We start from the raw sequence: 15,059 nt of genomic DNA, 5'->3' as shown, positions 1-15,059 counted from the left end.
CCCAGGTCTTCTACAGACCTCAATGGGTGAAAAGGTAATGATCAAGATGAGAATTTCACGCCACTTCTGGCAGTACAGTGGGACCCTCTTGTGTACATGACCACAAAACATGGAGAGGGCTAGATGAAGTATTTGCTCTGAAAGATCCTGGTTAAATCAATATATCCTTGTCATTTCTAGGGTTTTCTAGTTACTGATGATGGGTTAACTGCTAATTTTCCCACTGTTTGTCACAATTACTGATCTCAAGAAGTCAGAGTTTCCTATAGCCTTGACTAGAACCAAAACCTTCCTTACCTAAAGATCCTCATGACTTCTGCTCTACAAGCTGGTTTGGAAGTACTGATGACTCCAATAGGCTAAGAGGATTTTACTCCCCCAGGAAAAACTCTTTCCATTCATGTTTTTCCAGGTAACTGGTCCTGCTTAAGTAGTAAGATCAACTAACTGATGAAATCTCCTTTGAAGCCTGAGAACTTTCCTTTGAGATCATTTTCTTGAACACAGCCTGTGTCACTAACTGACCCTAGCTGGTTTGAAGAACAGTTATGACATTACACCCACGCAGTTGCTGAGCATACCTGACTGGCCTATTCAAGGGCCTCTATACCCCTTCCTCCAACACTGACCTTACACTGTTTATCTTGGATTTTGGTGGTGTTGCTTGACTCCTTCAAAGGACATATTTAAACTACTACTCTGATTTTAATACTCCTTTCTACTTTAGCATCTCAGTGACTGACTACATGTCTAAAACAATGTTTGTCTTCCCAGAGAACTCTGTTTCCAGTTAACTTTTAGAACAAAGAGATACACACTGCAGACAAATACAAGGAAAGAACATGCTGGCTGTCTACTGGGTTTATGTGCATTATCCAATGATACAGGATGCTGGAGGAACACTATGTGTTGCTTAGGTGGCAAAGTTGTTAATTCTGTGGCGTTTAATTTCTAGGTGTTATTTCTATTCCTGACATCTCTTATCTTCTATGAGTCAGTGATTTGCCTGACTCAAGAAAGCACCTTCCCAGTGAACTACAATGTGATAGAGGTAACTTTAGAAGTAATTGATACATTACACTGTGATGAGCATGGGTCAAGGGAAAAGATGTGCAGTACATCTCTCATCTCCAGAAACTTACCAGAGAGTACTTATCCCCACTGTAAGGTGAACCTGGAAACACTCAGAAATTTCTCCAGACTTCATCATCTTCTGCCCACTCCATCCATAAAACAATTAGCATCTTTTAGGCCCCATCACTCTGAGTTCACTTTTCTTACTTGCCGTGCTGGAATTTTCTTATTGACTCTGGTCCCTGTAACTTGTTGCAGTGTAGTAAATTCAGTAAGGGAGAGGGCTGTTTCTAGTAATTAAAGCTTCTCTTGCCTACCCTTCCCTAGTTCAGCCTTCATGCTTTATACAGATGAGTAGCAGGGCTGTCTGCCCAACAAAGCCCGCAGAATTCTAATCATCTCTGATCTCTCCACTCTGTCCCATCATCCATCCAAGTGAGTTTTTTCTAAAATTTGTTATTGGACTTAATTAATTGTAGTTCTCTACCTTGTGTTATTTGCCCCACTGAGAGGTGAATTTGTCAGAAAATAAAACTAAGAATTTATCAAATGCAGTTTTTAATAAAAAATTTACCCTGATAATTACCATTAGTAGTAGTAATAATAATGATAAGTTTGGGGGGAAAAAGCACTGTGAAATGGCTACTATAAGAACCACAAAGAAGGATTTGGAGCTTATGGTCAGTCTTCTGCCTATCAGGGGATTTTTGTAGGCACCAAGTAACTATGCTTTGGCTTAGGGTTTGGAGAGTGTCATCATGTCTAAATGGTTCTTCATCGTGTTGGCTGAGTTTTTGCTTCAGGACAAAAGCACACCTTCTGATTAGGGATGTCAGGACAACCTGATTATACTTTCCTACTGTCAGCAGGGAGCCACCCACCAGAATTTATGTATTTCTAGTATCAGTAACAGGATCATGTGAGGCTTTTAGCACATATGAAAACTTCTCGTGTTCAGTGGATCATGGAAAGCTGCACTCTTTCAGAGAACTATCTTCTAGGAAGAGATGAGTCTTTTGCAGAATTCCAGGGGTCCTGTACTTCTCTTCTTTTACCACTCTGCCCTCTTCTCCTGCTCATTAATCTCTTGATGATTTATTTTCTTTAATCATTCTTGCTTCTGTTTCTTTTCCTGTCTTTCTGTGTTAGTCCTTCCATCTATTATAAACCCATTACCGGCTCTAAAATATAATAGTAAGGAGAAACACAGCTGGAGATTATCCTTCTTTCCCACTTCCATCTTGCTTTTTTGGCTTGCGTAACTGATGAGACCTGGAGCTGAGAACAAAAAGCACATAAATTCTAAAGGTTGCTGGAATAATTTCCTCAGGGTTTCTATCTTCTGATTCTCAAGAAGGATTCAAATAGAACCCAAACATTGAGAATTGAGGTCTGACTTGGAGTTCAAGAAACATCTTTTGCCAGCTGAGAGATTTTTAGCTTTATTTCCTTCATCTTTATTAGGGAAAAAATGAAAACCTAGTTCACAGGCCTGCTGTGGTAATTTAATGAGATAACCTATGCAAAGTGCTTGGCACACTGCTTGGCACATAAAAAGTACTCAATAAACTTTAGCTATTGCTAAAATTATTTGTAATACCCCCTTTTTCAAAAGTTTATGGCAAATATTCTATCAGATTTTGTTTATGGAAATTATATGCTTTTGCCAGCCTAATTTTTATCTCCCCTTTATTTCTTAACTATCATTTGATAACATACTAGTAAATGTCAATTCACACTAATTGGGATTAGTGTGATAAGCTACCCTTTCCATCAGTATTAGAAGTCTTTGAACATGGTGTGAAAAAATTTCTGCCTTTTCTAGCTTGAAGGTCTGTGATGCCCTAATGATAATGCTACAGGAGAAACATTAGATATGGAGCTCAACTTTTTAAAACTGTCCTGACTAAAACTATATAAAGTAAATTGTTTTTTTCAATAGTCTGCTTGGTTGCATTTCTTCAAAGTGGATATTTTACATGGGAAAAAGTGATGCAAGAAAAATATAAACAAATATTCTGTACAAACTAGACTCTTAGTCTTCCTTTACTTCTTGAATTGGACAGATGTTTAAAAAAATTGAGTGAGTGAGAAGTGGTAAAGAGTGACAAAATTAAATCTTAATCGATGTCTGCAACTTAACGGAGGTGAAATAAGACCTACCTACTGTATTAGGGTTTTTCCGAGAAACAGAACATGTATGTGTATATATATAATATTATAACATATTATTAAAACAATATTATATATAGGAGCTACATAATATATCATACATAATACATATAATTATATAGTATAAGTATAATATATAAATATTTTATATACAATGTACTATATATTTATTTATTTATTTATTTTTATAACTTTTTTCTTTTTAATTTTATTTATGGCTGTGTTGGGTCTTCGTTTCTGTGCGAGGGCTTTCTCTAGTTGTGGCAAGCGGGGGCCACTCTTCATTGCGGTGCGCGGGCCTCTCACTATCGCGGGCCTCTCACTATCGCGGTCTCTCTTGTTGCGGAGCACAGGCTCCAGACGCGCAGGCTCAGTAATTGTGGCTCATGGGCCCAGTTGCTCCGCGGCATGTGGGATCTTCCCAGACCAGGGCTCAAATCCGTGTCCCCTGCATTGGCAGGCAGATTCTCAACCACTGTGCCACCAGGGAAGCCCTGTACTATATATTTAAATATAAAATATATAATATATAAATGTAAAAAATATTATACACACATGTAAAGCTAGAGACCCAGAAAAGCCAGTGAAGTCCTAAGGCCTAAGAACCAAAGGAGCCAAAAGTGAAAATCTCAGTTGAGAGCAGAAAAAGATGAGAAAAGCTGTTTTAGCTCAAGCAGGGAGGCATTTTAAAAAAAGGGAGGAATTCCTTCTTCCTTCACCTTTTGTTCTATTTAGACTCTCAACAGATTGAATGTTGCCCACCCACTCTGAGGAGGACAATCTGCTCTACTGAGTCCACCAATTCAAATGCTAATTTCATCCAGAACCCTAACAGATACACCCATAAATAATGTTCAATCTGGGCTCCTTGTGGCCAGTTAAACTGACACATAAAATTAACCTTCACATTTGTTTTATCCTGTAAAATTTAAAGTAATTTTGAAAATCAAGCTACCAAAATAAAACTGTAGATTTTATGATTAAAGCAGTGCCAGAGAGATATATCATTAAGAAATTATGTGTTATTTCTTTGTTGTTGTTAGCCAAATGAACGTCAACTCAAGTTGATTTAAGATTATATATGTGTATGTATTCTCTCAGATAGATACACACACACACACACACACACACACACACACACACCAACACACACACATACACACCATGGGAAACATTGTATTTTTACAACTTATTTTTAAGTAGCTAAAACTATTCTAGATGAGAATAAACATTTTTTCATAAAAAATAAAGTTATAATAGTCTTTTCAAAGTCAATTCAAGGTCTCCTTCAAAGTCTGGGAAAGCATGCTAACATGAAATGAGTTGTTCAATGATATTTTGCAAGATTTTTTTTCAGAACTCATTGAAAATAATTCAAAAGCTTAGTGGTCTAATTTCAACATTTATGTAATTAACTCGATGTATTTATTGAATACCCACTATATTTCCCACTTTCTATTTAGATCCTGGATGATAGTTTAATCAAAGAACATGCTATTTACCTCATTGATTTCACACTCTGTGACAGACATATTCATAAGAACATAGAAATTCACACATAAATATAAATAACATTTCCATGATGTATTAATAAAAATGCATATTCTATGTCTAAGATATTCATTATTTGGGCAGCTTTTATGTTCCAAGTACTGTTTTATCAACCAGGCTTATAGCAGTGAATGAAACAAACATCTCTGCCTTCATGGAGTTTACATTTTCCGTAGAAAAGGCAACAGTAAACAAAATGTATAGTATGTCAGCTGCAGGGAAAAATAAAAACAGAAGAGGGGTTAGGGTGTACTATTAGGAGTCAGGGCTAGCCTCACTGAGGAAGTGGCTCTGAGCCATGACCCAGAATGAGAGGGAGTGAGCTATGAGGAGCCCATGTAAGAGTATTCCAGGCAAGGAGATCAAAAGGTGGGAATTTCCTGAAGAAGGAGAATTGCTGCCATGTTTAACTGCAACGAAACCAGAAAGGTTGGAGTAGAGTGAGTGAAGGGAAGGGTAACTAGAAAATAAATCAGAGTAGTAAAGAGACCCATTAGACTGTCCTTGGCTTTATTCTGAGGGAGAATGGTCGCCACTGGAAAATTTTGAGAAGAATACATTGTACGACTTACAGTTTAGTAGGATTACTCTAGTTTCTGTGTTAAGAATAGATTGTAGCAAAGGCAAAAGAAGAGGTAGAGAAAGAAATAAGAAGAAATGCATAAATACAAAGTAGAAATGATGCTAGCTTACGTCAAGATAAACTAGTGAAGTAATGAGTTAGATTCTGGATACATTTTGAAGTTAACAGTACTCACAAACTGATAACATGTGGAGTATGAAAGTAAGAGTCAAAGGTGACATAAAGTTTTGGTCTAAGTAATTGAAAAGATGGAATTGCTATTAACTGGAGATGGAGAAGCTCATTTTTGACAAGTTAATAGGGCATGAAAATGATGAATGGCATTTGAATATACCAAGTCTGGAGTTCAGGAGCCAAGCTAGAACAATAATTTGGGAGCTGTCAAAGATTGTTTTCTGGAGCCTGTCAATGTCCAGAGCTAGGAAAATGGAGGGAAAATCAGCAAAGGACAATGAAAAGAAGCAGCCATGTATAGATGAACTACATTATAGGATGCTGCCAAGCAAAAGCAAGGGGAGAAAGTATTTCAAGAAGGAAGTAAGCAAATGTTTCAAATGCTTTTTAATACTATGATTGCAAATGCACCATTGGATCAAACATGAAGAAATTGGATCTAATGCAAACAAACATTTAGTTAGTTCATGGTTTTTTTGCTTTGGCTGATCCTGGCTAGACTCAGCTGATCTTAGGCTGGATTTACTAATTCACTTGCATCAGCTGCCAGGTCAGTTTGGGACTAGCTGTTCTTAGAAATTCACAACTGGGAAACTGTCTCTGCTCCATGTGGTCTCATGTCCTCTGCTAGGCAGGTGCAGACTTGTTCATATGGTGGTCAGAGAGGGCACCAAGAGAGGAAGCAGAAGTATGAAAGAAATTTTGAGGACTACACTAGAACAATGTCACTTTCATTACATTTTATTGCCAAATCATGAGGCCAGCTCAGATAAAAGATGAAGAAATTTTGGAGATTAATCCTTTGTCAGTTGCTTCATTTGCAATTATTTTCTCCCATTCTGAGGGTTGTCTTTTCGTCTTGTTTATGGTTTTCTTTGCTGTGCAAAAGCTTTTAAGTTTCATTAGGTCCCATTTGTTTATTTTTGTTTTTATTTCCATTTCTCTAGGAGGTGGGTCAAAAAGGATCTTGCTGTGATTTATGTCATAGAGTGTTCTGCCTATGTTTTCCTCTAAGAGTTTGATGGTCTGGCCTTACATTTAGGTCTTTAATCCATTTTGAGTTTATTTTTGTGTATGGTGCTAGGGAGTGTTCTAATTTCATTCTTTTACATGTAGCTGTCCAGTTTTCCCAGCACCACTTATTGAAGAAGCTGTCTTTTCTCCACTGTATATTCTTGCCTCCTTTATCAAAGATAAGGTGACCATATGTGCATGGGTTTATTGCGCTTTCTCTCCTGTTCCATTGATCTATATTTCTGTTTTTCTGCCAGTACCATACTGTCTTGATTACTGTAGCTTTGTAGTATAGTATGAAGTCAGGGAGTCTGATTCCTCCAGCTCCGTTTTTCTTTCTCAAGATTGCTTTGGCTATTCGGGGTCTTTTGTGTTTCCATATAAATTGTGAACTTTTTTGTTCTAGTTCTGGGAAAAATGCCATTGGTAGTTTAATAGGGATTGCATTGAATCTGTAGATTGCTTTGGGTAGTATAGTCATTTTCACAATGTTGATTCTTCCAATCCAAGAACATGGTATATCTCTCCATCTATTTGTACCATCTTTAATTTCTTTCATCAGTGTCTTACAATTTTCTGCATACAGGTCTTTTGTCTCCTTAGATAGGTTTATTCCTAGATATTTTATTCTTTTTGTTGCAATGGTAAATGGGACTGTTTCCTTAATTTCACTTTCAGATTTTTCATCATTAGTGTATATGAATCCAAAAATGGGCAGAAGACCTAAATATACATTTCTCCAAGGAAGATATACAGATTGCCAACAAACATATGAAAGGATGCTCAACATCATTAATCATTAGAGAAATGCAAATCAAAACTACAATGAGATATCATCTCACACCGGTCAGAATGGCCATCATCAAAAAATCTACAAACAATAAATGCTGGAGAGGGTGTGGAGAAAAGGGAACCCTCTTGCACTGTTGGTGGGAATGTAAATTGATACAGCCACTATGGAGACCAGTATGGAGCTTACTTAAAAAACTAAAAATAGAACTACCATACGACCCAGCAATCCCACTACTGGGCATATACCCTGAGAAAACCATCATTTAAAAAGAGTCATGTACCAAAATGTTCACTGAAGCTCTATTTACAATAGCCAGGACATGGAAGCAACCTAAGTGTCCATCAACAGATGAATGGATAAAGAAGATGTGGCACATATATACAATGCAATATTACTCAGCCATAAAAAGAAATGAAATTGAGTTATTTGTAGTGAGGTGGATGGACCTAGAGTCTGTCATACAGAGTGAAGTAAGTCAGAAAGAGAAAAACAAATACCGTATGCTAACACATATATATGGAATCTAAAAAACAAACAAAAAAATGGTCATGAAGAACCTAGGGGCAAGACGGGAATAAAGAGGCCGACCTACTAGAGAATGGACTGAGGATACAGGGAGGGGGAAGGGTAAGCTGGGACAAAGTGAGAGAGTGGCATGGACATATATACACTACCAAATGTAAAATAGATAGCTAGTGGGAAGCAGCCGCATAGCACAGGGAGATCAGCTCGGTGCTTTGTGACCACCTAGAGGGGTGGGATAGGGAGCGTGGAAGGGAGGGAGACACAAGAGGGAAGAGATATGGGGATATATGTATATGTATAACTGATTCAGTTTGTTATAAAGCAGAAACTAACACACCATTGTAAAGCAATTATACTCCAATAAAGATGTTAAAAAAAAAAAAGATGAAAAAATAGTCTCCATCTCTTAATGGTACTCACATTGCAAAAGACATGAACATGAGGAGGAGAAAAGTATTGTGACAATATTTACAATTTGCCACAGTGACTTTTACAGAGCACACTAAAAATGAAGAATGCAAATATATTTTATAATTTTTTAAAGGTATCACTTATTAATATTGAACTCCTAGTTTTGTGATTAGTCAAAACTGAAATTTTATGCTGGAAAGAAATACGTGAAAAAAACTTTTAAGTAATTACCTATTTGCTGAGATAAATTGACTTTATGTCACATAATCTCATAGTCCTCACACTGGGGATAATGTGTCCCCAGGAGCATGTGGTGGCATGCCTGGAGGTTCATAAAATCCCAAGATAAGTTAGATACATCTTCCTAAAGGGTAAAATTTACATTCAAAATAATGGGAAAATAATTAATGTTTTAAGAAAAGTGTTTAAATGTTGCATAAATTATTATAAAGTTTCCATGATTTTAAAGATAAAGTGAAGCTTCAGTGATATTTCATGTTTGTGGCATCTCAGATTCTAATCTTATGAGTTCAATCCTTTTTGACCATTAGGGGTGCTTTGCTGAAAAATTTAAGAGAAATTATCATAACTTATGTGCCCTGAGGGTTTATAACAGTATCCTGTTTTTGCAGGAAACTTATGGGAGGAAATAGTTTGAGTGTACATATTTAAATAATTCGATCTGCCAAGTCACCTTAATTTTTTATTTGTGCAATGTTATGTATTTTTAAAATAATACAAATATATCTTAATGATATTATAGAAATAGAAGTAAGGTAAAATTTAGAGAACCAGGTTTGTTCTTCTGACTTGCTTATTAATTAACTCTGAACAAATTACTGAAGAGTAGACTTAAGTAACTTCATCTATTCACTGTGAGAGTTTATGCTGGAACAATCTGCATAATATAACCTCATCAAGAATAAAATGAAATGTTATGTGGAGGATACAAAGAAAGTGTGACTTATAATCATATTTTTATTGAATAGATTCATCTGCATTATGGCTTCTGGTCAATATGTATACTATATATTCTGTGGATAAAATATTACTTAGACATTTGTGTCTTAGATACTGTCACTTATTCTGGATTATATAGGACTTTTAAAAATAAAATTTATATGAAATATTACAAAGACAACATTTCAGACCAGTTTAAGACGTAGAACCTTTGAGGTGAAATTAGTTTTCAGCACCTCGGACAGCGTCACAGTGTTTCTGCAGTAGCAGCGAATGAAAGGCTTTGGAATATCAAAGACTAGTAGGGAGAACTTTAGTTCATACATATGTCTTCAAATTTAAATGGTATTGTGAAAATGTTGAAGAAGGACAATCTATATGTTTATTTCAAAATTTAACAATTAACCAGGACTTCACAATTAACCATAGAAAAAATAAACAAATACATATTGAGCACATAATATGCTCAGTATAACTGAAAACGCATTCTTACAATAATTTAATTTTTCTCTTATCCTTCTAATAAGATATAACCACACACTATAGGATACTACAATTATCAAATTTCATATAGCATGTAATTTGATATTTGTATATTTTGAAATATCTTAAAAAGCTTGAGTCAACTAAAGATCTTCTAGTTTGTCTTTTATTAATTTCATTGTCCTGCGTTAACTTTAATCATTTAACACCCCCAAATAACATTAATAACAACAACATAATGCCGAATTTCTCTAGTAGCAAAAACTTACACATCTCCACAAAGTGGTGTTCAAGAAGTATAAATTTGACATCCAGAATTATTTTGTAGGAGATATATATTATTTTTGCAGATGGCAAATAAAGTTAAATAAATTTTTAGGTAAGCAGTAAATTTTTAATAATGCTATGACAAGGTTGCATTTAATTTAAATACAATGTAAGTAAATTGAAGTAAACCCCAAAGTAGGACTACAAATTTTAAAAAAATCATACGCTAATCCTTCTGAAATGTTTACTTTACAATTAATTAAAGTAGTTGATTTCAAATACAGTGGAATTATGGGCTATAACCACATCAAACTTACTAGATGCGGCATTGCCAAGGGATCGTTAATGAAAATGATTCCACTTCTGGCCAGGAGATGGAGCTGTCATGTAAGATGCTGCCTTATATTTATTTATTTATTTTTTAAATTTAGCATGCTGCTTTCTAACAGACAGTGGGTACCACTGAGTATGTGTCAGAACAGAAAGCTAAGGCAGAAACAGAGAGGATGCTGCGGTCGTCCTTTCTTGTTTTTTCTCCTTCAGTGAGGATGGAACACGTGAGATTTTACTTTCTGCTCTAGTGGGAATTCTGAATAACTGCGTTGGAGAATATTATATTTAACACATATGTGGATTCTGATCTATGATTTACAATTCCCTTTATTTCAGGTAAGCCAACATGATTCTATCTTTGACCTTTCAATGAATTGTTATTTATGTTAATGCTAACATTTAAAATGTGTGCTTTGTGAGCTTGGATTTGGATCTAAGAGATTCAAAAGCTGTAATTCTGGCTGTTCTGCATCTTTAAATCTTCCTCGACTGAAATGAGCTCTGACTCTGACATGCTGTATTTTAATATTTCTTTGGCTTTCTGGCCTTTAGTGTCTATTTGTGGCTATATTTGTATACCTTTTGAAGGTAAAGCTTTCAAAGTGAAGGATAGATCTTCCTTTCACAAGGCAAATACTGCTCCTTAATGGGGTGAACAAATTGTAGAAATGTAATGAAGCAGATTAACATGGCAGTGGCTTTGCCAAAGCCCAGGGCTGAGCCTTCTGATAGCAGCCTCCGAGGCATGCCAACATCCTGAGCCCAAAGGCCTTCTGAACAATTCCTGCCAGTAATGATGGTACAGATTATTTATGCTTTTTTCCCTTTTAGGAAAAATATGTAAGTCATTTCTCCCACATGAGTGGAGGATTTATGTAATGTGCTTAGTAGACTTGGAATGATGGTACAGACCCTGCCCCCTCCCTCCAGTATGGATGTGAGGAGTAAACTGAAAACAAATTAATTGCTGAGAAAATGAATTTTTCTTAGATTGTGGTGGATTTGTGATGATAGGACTGTGGCCATTTAAAATAGTTGATGTTGTATAAGATGCTCACATTTAAAATTATTTTTCATCATGTGACATTAGCTGTGCTAAAGAGTGGAATGACTCAGGAGCTGGAAATTGCATGCAACAGCCTTGCTTTTCCGCAGCTTCTCATGCTTTCCCCTAAATTCTCTTTTTATTATTATAAAATTTACATAAGAAAGCAATATAGAAATCCTGTATTTAAAAGTCCCAACTGTCATTTAGATGAATTTATAATGAAATTTAAAAATTATTTTGGTAAGATTCTTTTTAAATATCTCATTCCTTCCTCTTTCGAAAGAGCAGTGTGTCTGTATGGATGTGTGTGGTGCCGGTGGTGGAGGTGGCAGGTGGAGGGTGCAGAAGGATGTTTCTCTTACTCATCATTTTTTCTGTAAACTGGTAGTTGTGCTGTGTCAGAGGTTGTGAAAGCTATGGAGAATGATTTTACAGAATGGTTCAAACCACCGAGAAAAAAAAATTCATTCTTTGACATTTGGGATCTATAAAGAGATTTAAGTTCCGTACGATTCTATATACATGAAAAAATTTTAGGAACACAGATTATTAACATTTATCTATCTCATTATTTAACTAAAAACACTTCTGGCTGAGAGATTAAGTGAAATTCCCAGAGCCACATAACTAGAATCAGAGGCAAGACTAGAACGCTGATTGACCGACAGTGTTCAATCTTTCATAGCAGTAACACAATTTACCTCTAGTGTGAACATATCCAAATGGCATATACCAGGTGTGCTGCTATTGACTCTGTGTATATGTGTGTGTGTGTGTGTCTGGGCAAATTTTGTGCTCAATGGTATATTATATACAGTGTTCAATTTTCTCAGGGCTCTTGACAAGGCATCCAAGAAAACTAAAACAACTATGGAGAGTCTCTGTTTCTTAGTATTCTTCTTTCCCCATTCGATGAGGTATGTTATTCTACTCTACGCCCATGAATGATATGGATGGTCACATACTAGCTCCCAACTCTGTTCCTCCTACCTAATAGAACAGACTATAAATATGGTCGGCCGACCCCTACAAGAACATCCTCTCATGCCCTCGCCTTCCTTTGTTTTCAACCTCCTGTGCACAGGCTGCACCCTACTTCTTCAGTATCTTGAGGGGAAAAAAGAGATTAAAATGTGTCACTTTTACATACAACATTTACAGAGTACCACAGACCTACCAAGAACTGTCCATGGTACGGATTGAGATATAAACAAAGGTACATAGTTTATCTCATGGAGTTTAACATGGAAATGTGCATGTACAGATAGTACTATAGCTCAAAATATTATAAACATCAGAATGAAGAATGAAGAAGGGTGGGAAAGTGAATGGGACAGGTATATGAGCACCTATCTGGTACCAGGCACTGTGTACATCCTGAGATTCAGAATAAGCCAACAGTCACAATTTCTGTCCATGAGGAACTTAGAGCCCAGAGAAAATGATGTTAAGGGGATATGATAGTTAAATTATATCTTCAAGAGTGAGTTGGGTATAATTAAATAAAAATATAAAGTTGTTCTTTCCAGGCACAAAGGTGAGGCAGGCAAATACAAAGAAATAGTGAACTATTAGACATTATATAGGGAAATTATAAAGAATGGTAAATAGTCCAATCTGTTGAAGCATGAGGGTGTTGTATTTTTTTCCCCTGGGGCAGCAAAAGTAAGAATAATGAATCTGGCTTTTGATGTTATGCTTTTATTTACTAACACATACTCTCACATACAGATGTTCTGGAAGAAGGTGAAAATTTTACATCCAAGTATCAGATTAGAAGGTAAAGATGGATATATGGATGTATGAAGCTGTGGAAAGAATTAGGTCACACATAAATGAACATCAATAGGGAATAAAAGTGGAGTGAAGATGACTGGGATATAGCTTTAAGAGTAGGTGGAGTAAAACAAGTTTAGAGAGGATATTAATTGATTGTAAAAAATAATGGGATAAATTAGAGTAATAACAGTGTCATAGGAGACAAAGCAGTTAAACTGACTACCAATAGCAAACCCATAAAGTGATTAATAAGAGAATAGGGTAGGAGCTGATGGACTTTGTTATTATTAGGTCATGGATGGATTTTAAAAGAAGAGATTTAGTAGATTCGCATAGACATGGGCTTGGACTGAGGACTAAATGGGAAACAAGAAAGCTGAAGAGTGATTTTAGATTTTAAGACATTTATCAGTGAAAGGAAATAAAGATAACATTTTTTAATCTTGAGGGGTAAGGTTCGATTTTAGTTAGGGTTAGAGAAACCTCAGCCCCTTCACAGAGTAAGGATATAAAGTCAGTAGAGAAAAAGTGAAGAAAGAAGAAACAAAAAAATAAATAAAATTCCTACAGGAGACAAGACAGGGAAGGTTCAGGAATGTTTTTTTCTTTAAGACCGGAAGAAGGGGTAGGAGACGCTATAAAGGAAAGCTAATATAGCTCACTTTAGGTGCCCTGTTCTTGGAAATTAAATCCTTGTCTGTAAGATAAAATATCTCTTCTATTTAAATCAGTTAGTTCCTCAGAAAAGGCTATTTGTGGCATATGGACTTTCTGGAAGAAATAAGTAATCCTCAGTATCAAAACACTTTCCATCAGAGAATATTTTAGTCACATTAATTCTTGATTTGGCAACTAATAACATTGTTTCACAGTGAGCTTATTGTACCTGCTTCAGTTATCTGTTTCTTAGTCGGAATGACCTGTTTAAAAACAGGTTCTATTTTGAACATGCATAAGATTAGACCAACACATATCTATTATATGTATCTAGTTAGTTTGATTAGTAAGGGCTGGTTTGCCAGCATCTGCATTAAATATTCAAGCTCTTGCCTTTTCCTTCCTCCATTTCATAAGCACTTTCACAAGGGTGTGTGTAAAGAGAAAAGAAAGTCAATTTAATTACGTTTCCTTCCCTTAGGGCGAACTAACCTCCTTTATAAAGAAGTTCTTTCTTTCTCCCTTTCTATTGACAGTTCCAGAATCCTCTCACATCTTTCCTAGAGCCCATCTCTTCTAGGCATTCCATTGCAATCACGTGCCATGGGACAGGAATGTGAAGCCTTGAAGAAGGCACAGACATGATGAAGAATCCCATCCTTCACACTGAAGCCTCTGAAAGAGCTGCTTTCTCGGGTCAGATTAATCCAGTTCAGTTTAGAATTGCTTGGGTAGAATATTACTTCCTTGTTTTAAGACCTGACTCTATTGAATTATACGGTGAGCCTGACAGGCCATAGTGAGAACAGAAGCAGACATTTAGGTGACAGTACAGACACAGATGACTTCCCTTCCCTCAGGGCTGACCTTGGGCAACACTGTAAAGCAGATTTCACCCCTGCCCCTCCGTGTTCTTTTCTTCCCTCCTGTCTTCTTCTTTCAGGGGTCACCTTTAGATATGTTCCTAACTACCCCATTCAGCTTCTAAGCTTTATAAATGAGAGTATCATAGTCTAGCCTCAAATTTGCAATTATTAAAATATTAAGACAGAATTAAATTTTATTTGTGTTTGCTTTTATTCTTTTGTTATTAAAAAAAATTGGGGTTATTATTGCCAGCTGTGGAACTCTTAACCCTTATCCATTTCAGAACTTGATGTTTATTTGTCTCCATATTTTCTTGACCAGCAGCATGGGCAGTTTGGGGGGCACAGATGGGATAATTGATGATTTGA

At 36.1% G+C, this 15,059-nt stretch overlaps 1 protein-coding gene across 2 annotated transcripts in view; it reads left to right on the top strand.

Annotated features, from left to right (window-relative positions):
* Positions 1–6,789: 6,789 nt before the first annotated feature.
* LOC309630238 (sodium channel protein type 2 subunit alpha) overlaps positions 6,790–15,059 on the top strand; it is a 153,429-nt gene continuing 145,159 nt past the window's right edge. The window contains exon 1 of one of the 2 annotated variants that reach the window (XM_082395191.1): positions 6,790–10,676. The gene's annotated coding sequence lies outside the window, so the exon portion shown is untranslated. The remainder of the gene's footprint in view (positions 10,677–15,059) is intronic. The other variant, XM_082395187.1, reaches the window with a different exon arrangement.

Source organism: Balaenoptera borealis (assembly GCF_965194805.1).
Source record: "Balaenoptera borealis genome assembly, chromosome: 6".
NCBI lineage: Eukaryota > Metazoa > Chordata > Mammalia > Artiodactyla > Balaenopteridae > Balaenoptera > Balaenoptera borealis.
Note: the sequence above shows the minus strand (reverse complement) of the source record. Positions and strands in the feature narration are given on the sequence as shown.